Source organism: Solanum verrucosum, unplaced genomic scaffold (genome assembly GCF_900185275.1).
Source record: "Solanum verrucosum unplaced genomic scaffold, falcon-dt-bn FXZP01000212.1, whole genome shotgun sequence".
Taxonomy (NCBI): Eukaryota; Viridiplantae; Streptophyta; class Magnoliopsida; order Solanales; family Solanaceae; genus Solanum; species Solanum verrucosum.
The window spans coordinates 1,139,518-1,146,263 of record NW_026020038.1 but is presented as its reverse complement, the minus strand read 5'-3'; the positions used below and the strand labels follow the sequence as shown (position 1 = coordinate 1,146,263).

At 32.1% G+C, this 6,746-nt stretch overlaps 1 pseudogene; it reads right to left on the bottom strand.

Moving 5' to 3' along the window:
* Positions 1 to 336: 336 nt before the first annotated feature.
* Positions 337 to 3,294, bottom strand: LOC125821651 (uncharacterized; annotated as a pseudogene).
* Between the last annotated feature and the right edge of the window lie 3,452 nt (positions 3,295 to 6,746).

The following is a 6,746-nucleotide window of genomic DNA, read 5'->3' as shown; positions in this document are numbered from 1 at the left end:
GGAGCTTGTTGGCAGTAGATTTCTATTGCATAGGTGTAGTTCTGTTTCTAGAGTTTGATTTGCAGTAGGTAACTTAGTAGAATATTTTATCTTTTACTGTTTAGCAATTGTTTAGCTATCAGTTACATTGATTCCTATTTTTCTGCACTTAGTCGTTATAACTTGCTTGTATAAAGAGAGCTTGCATCAGTACAATAAAATACACTTGCTCGATTCCTTTTGGTTATTCTCTGTCTTTCTACTGAATATTTTATAACAATAACATGAAGTAACAATAATAAGGTCCAAAGAAAACCTACTCTTGTTTGGTAATTACATCCGTCCATGACAAAACTCTCAAGATCTGCAAATTCCAGGGAAATCCAATTTATCAAAGGATATGATAATCTGTAAGAACTTCCAGCTTGATGGTGGAGGCCGCCACACGTACAAATCCAAAAAAAATATGAAACAGAGGTACCTTTTGATAGATCACCCCTAGAATAATACACCCCTTTAAAATTGCAAAACCCAAAACTAGAGGAAATTGATCCTGAAGTATGCTACTATGCAGCTGATACTCATAGCATTAGTGTATTAGTTGCTAACACTTCCACAGATTAGCAACTAGTGCACTATGCTAATGCCATAATAGTTTGTGTTTGATACAAAAATGGCGAGTTGTCGTGGGTAAAGAATGCAATGACATGGAGGATAAAAAATAATGGGAGATGAGAGTTGTTGAAGCAATTTATGTACGAAATCCTTCGTAACTCCAAAGTACGATAATTCAATCTTGTAGTTTTTTTAATCTTTAGCTAGTTTTGATAATATGTTGTTGCGTCGAGTGTCTTGGTGGAACGATTATCTTTACCCTAGCAAGTTAGGATTAAGGTCTGCCTACTTTCTACCTTCCCCATATCCTGCTTGTGGGATTAAACTGTGTCTGTTGTTATCATTGATTTGTTTCTTCTAAAATCATTTCCACTGATCTTATTTTAGTTGTGGATGTTACTTATTTTAAATTGGTGTTATATGCACGCAATCCTTCTTTAGGTTATAGAGATGAGACTCTTCATAATGATCAACTGTTATATCCATAGCTTCTATGCTTCAACAGAAGTTATGGGTATACCCAGTGTGTGCTGATCATTATAAAAAGTCTCGTCTTCCAGGCCCATATAAGGTCTGCTTGCAAATAAAACCAATTTAAAAGAAGTAGCATCCAAAAAAAGGATAATTGGAAAAGATTTTATTTTTAAAAATATCTTTTAAGAAGAAACAATCCAACAGTAACAACATACCCAATGTAACCCCCAAAGCGGGATATGGGGAGGGTAGGATGTATGCAAACCTTTCGCTTACTTTTGGGCCATAGAGAGTTTGTTTATGCTAAGACCCTCGACACAACAACCTATTATCAAAACAAGCCAGAAGTTAAAAAAAATCCCTCAAGATTGAAGTAACATACTTTGGTGGAATTCAAGATTTCATGGATAAATTGCTTCAAGAACAGTAATTTTTCATTGTTTCTGAACCTCCATGTCATTGCTTTCTTCACCCGCTACCACTCTCCATTTTGAATCCAACACAAACTAATTAATTATCAAGGAAGAGAAGTTTTAGCAACTTGTACACTAATGCTATGACTACCAGCTGCATCGTATTATGATTCAGAATCAATATTCTCTATTTTTGGGTTTGACAAATTTAATGGGGGTATTTTTTTCTAGGCATGAAGTGAGTTTGAAACTCGCCCAAAACAATTATTAAATGCTACCTCTATTTCATATTATAGCTTTTAATAAATAACATGATAACTGTTGAACAATTCAAGGTTTTTTTGGATATCCAAAACTGGACTATTAAACACTTTTAAAAACCATTCACATGTCATAAATATTATTAGTAATGTAAATGCATCTCACATTTACAAACTATTTATTCTCCGTATTATAGAATTCCCTCCTTTTTATTAGAAATTTTAAGGTGGAAGCCTACTCCTTAGTGCCAAAGAAATCTGAATTTTACAAATTATTTATTCTCAGTGTTTATCATCTAAATTTTTGCCAAAAGGTCTTAATTAAATTAATTTCCACTTTGCAACTAAAACAACAATAACATACCAAGTAAAATCCCACAACCTTCCACTTTGCACTTACATTTCTATAAGAATGTATTTTTTTAACATTAACCAAATTGTTATCATATTATTATAAGTATTATCACTAATAATGTTAATAAGCCAAAATATTTAGTACCATAAAGAAGTGCCAAATTGGAAATATATATATATATATATCATGAATTTTGTACAGGGTAGAGTATGAACAAACCTCAATGCAGCATGGACCTAAATATTTCCCAAGCATGTCCCACGACAAGACCCTTAAATATTAAACCAAACATTATATGGGGCTCATATTGCAAGCCATTTATCACATTCATTTAATTTTCCGTTATCTATGGTCAATTTTCTCAATTTCACATTGTTGATTTCCATACGTTGAAATACCACAAATTGATCTAATTCCAAGCTATCCAAGTTAGGACAATCAAATAATACATTTTCCATTACACCCTCCATCAAATACATGTATCTATTAAAAAGGAACAACACCACTCCAGTTCAGATTGGTGGAAGGTTCAATTTGAAATACTCTAAAACAAAAATTTTCAACAATGTATTCTTATATGCAAATTGAGGAAATTCGTATGTATCTCTAAGTAAAAATTCCAGAATAAATTTTTCAACATTAATAGGTTTTCTAGTAAAATATATCAATAAATGAATATCTTGAAGAAATTTCTACTTGAAAATATAGAAAATCAAACTAAATTTTTGAATTTTCTGGAAAGACATCCAGTAATGAATATTTTTTGACTGGAAGACACGAAATGTAGAAACACATTTTTTTTCTCACTAGAATGGGCTAAATAAAAGATTCAAAATTGAGTGATACCTCAACATACTTTGAAAGAAACCTCCATCGCCTATATATTGCGCAACTTCTCGCAACTTGTTTTGCTTATGAATACATTTAGGGGATGTGGATTAAGACTGAATCCGGTAAATCACTAAGTCGATATCCTCCCACCATGTTTCTTTTGGGGAATTCCATGAAGTAATACCTTCAATTGAAATTTTGTAAGCTTGGCGGCTCCTTTGAGTTCATGATGATATAACCAAGGTTGATTTAGTTTAGACCAATTGGAAAAATGAGGCATTAATCTACCTAATGCAGGGTTTTCAACAATATGTTATTTGCCTCTTTTACCCTTCAAAATAGATGTCACACTAGACATAATAGTCATTTTTTTATTTTTCTTATATGTAGAACTATGAAATAAACTAAATCTTTGTATAAAAAATTCTTCCTTATTTAAAATATGTAAGAAATCTTACCATTACATAGTATCAATTACATCTTTTAAATCATTTTCAACTAGGTAGCATAGGGTATAAAATATAATTATACTACCTTAAATGTTGATTTTAATATTGAGAACCTTTAAATCAACAAAATAATCTATTTATTAAATTTTATCCTTATTTGATAATACTAAAGTTTTGCCTATACATATATAAATTATACATATATACTTTAAGTCTTTGAATAAGACTCTAATTAGAACTTTGACAGAACCACATAGTTTTGATGCAACAAAAGGTCCAAATATATCTAACTAGACCCCTAATAGATCAACCAAAAGACTACAACTTTAGGAATACAATTTGAACCTCTCAGAAGCAACCTTGTAAAAAGTTATAGAGTTAGTGGAAGAAATTATCACAACGTAAAATCAATGGAGTAAATAATATGATTTAAATGTTATGACAAGGAAGTCTACTGGAATCAAGACAGATGAGAAGCACATACTTTATTTTATACCATAATGTACATCTAGTTAATCAAAGACGAAAAAATTATATTTGATTGAATGGAAGACTCCAACGCCCATTTGTAAGAAACTAATTTTATCCTAGATAAAGAAGAGGAATCAGATGTTCATGAGGGTGACTTTTTCAAAATTATGTGGAGTTTTTAATTCGTGGTTTGTTTCTTTTGCAAATTAGCATGTTCTATAATTAATATTTTTTTTTCCTATTCAATTATAAATCAAGTCAAGAGATAATCGAGTTTCATTGTAAAGACTCAAAAATTGATCATGAGAGCGGCTACCATAAACTCTAGTAGGCAAGACAAACCCAAGATAACATAAGATAAATAAAACTAGAAATAAATAAAGTGGAAGGAATAATTAGATATGAAAGGGGCCTTAGCGTAGACATATACAAACAATATAAAAACAAAGATGGGCCCAAAATAGACTGAGAAAGATGAATATACAAAAGCACCATACCGCAAACCTAGTTTTACAGGTACAAGAGCACCTAAACTATGAGGATAAGACTATAAAAAATATAATTTTCTAAAAAAATACAAAATATAGACAAAAAATACAAAAGGAAAAGAAGCAAGCATCTACATGCCAATAGTTCACTACAAAGAAGAACAATGGGGCCTTGAATAAGAGAAGATCAACAAGGATGACTTGTACTAGGCATTGCGTTAGAAAAGATGTAGAAGTGTAGTGTGAGTAGCAAAATACGAGGTACTAAGTAGGCATCATGGACGACCGAGATGAGTAGACATTAAATAATATAAGAAGCATGATAGTAATAACAATAAAATCCAAAACTATACTAGAAAATTGAACTCACAAAAAATAGAAACATAATAATTGTAAGAAAAATCACACTTCATGTATTCATATCACAGAATGTTAGGCATTATGGGATGGTTCAACGCATATGTGGCTAATGGAAAAATGTAAAAAGTCTCGAAATCTCCTTGATGGCTGCCCGTAAGCTCCTTGAGATATTCTTTTGACCCTGTCGGAGCTCAACTACAGATGGAATAAATTAAGACCGAAAATGATCCCCCTGGCAATCTAGAATGATCCCTCACACATATAATAGAAAAGAAAAACTTGAAAGGATCCCCTAGCAATCCAAAATGTACCATGGAATCATAAAAAAAACTATTAAAAAAATGTAAGACTCTTATTGAGTCAGTGCAAAACATATGTAAAAGTATCATATCTTTTCAAAATCATAAAAACCTAGTGAATTTAAGGGTAGATCTCCTTAAAACCTCAAGATCTCATGAAACTAGTATATCTTTCAAAAAACCATTTTTCAAAAATAAAGTTTGTGATAGGCCCCCTTAGAGCCTAAATCTTGTAAAAATAGAGACATATTACAAAAATAAAGTCAATATTTCTTGCCTCTAACTCATGTTATGTGATGAGTGATAGATCTACATTTATTTGAGGCCTATTTAGCTCAATAATAGTATCCTAAATGCCTAATTATGTCCTATTCTAATGATGTTTTGATTATTTGCAGCTATCAAGGCTAAAGAACAATGCAAGAATGAATGTTTGAAAGGATGACCAAAAATATTAAAAGAAGTGTAAACTCCATATTGTTAATCAGCTAGAAAGAAGGGTGGATCTCCTAATGGGTATGACCTCGCCCAAATAGACAGTTCATAACACTTGAATTAATTGGGAAAGGACAACAAATAAAAAGAAGAATCTCGACTCACCAAATAAGAAAGGATAAAATGATGACCATCGCAGAAAGGAACAATACATGAAGAAAAATTGAAGGCGAACAAAGGTGGTACTCGGTGATATGCTCAAATTACACCTCTATAAAAGAAGTATACGCGATCGTCGTCAAATAAAGAACCTAACTTGTAGGTTGGGGTTGATCCCACGAGGAGTACAGTTCAGACTTAAACTTAACTCACTATTATATTCGTTTAGTCAACTTATTTCTGAGTAAAGTAAATAAAGAGGGGATTTTTGGAAGCAAATAACTGATTGTTGTTTAAGTAACTAGTGAGCAAGATTCAAACTTTAAGTTATCAATATGACCGAGAAACTAGGGTGTATGTGTTCCCCATAAGCTCTTCACGTTGTAATCCTAATAATAGTAATCATTTCTGAGTATTTTACATGCAAAGTTGGAAAGTTCGGTATCCCTAAGTGATTGGTCCTCCAAGTAGGGAATTTCACTATGCACCTTGGTCTGGCTACGAGTGTATACTTTACTAACCCTTACTTGTACCTCATATTAAACATCACATCAATGTATGGCTTAGTTTTCACCCTCGCACCAATTGACATTAGACTACTAGATAGCATCCACTAAATCTCTGTTGTTAATTCTTTTCTCATTAACTACCTACTTGGTCCGGCAAGTAGCAATGAGACGAGTTCTAACGCATGCACTCGTTAATAAGACTTCTAAGAAAAAGAATTACCAATACATGGATAACACTATTCAAGAATTACGTAATTATTATTCATATGTTGTTAATTGCTAATGGTTCCCACAACCCTAGTTGTGGATTTAGTTACTCATGCTTGAAAGAACACAATTCATGTTTTGATAAAAAGAATCCATCAACTTATGATTAGAATAGAAGAAACCCGAAATCTCCAATTGAATTGCAAAGTGAAAATCTTATAAAAGAAAATCCGAAAATCAAATTTCTAAAGTTGCAAGTTCATTCCACAAAATACCAAGAACTAAAAGTAAACAATAATGTCTAACCCCCAAAAACAAGGTTTATATCCCCTATTTATAGAAAACAAGTCCCAAATAAAAATGAAACAAAATAAGGAAATAAGCAGTTGGAACGCAGTTTCTGTCGACGACACGACCTACGGACCATGGGTCGACCTACGGT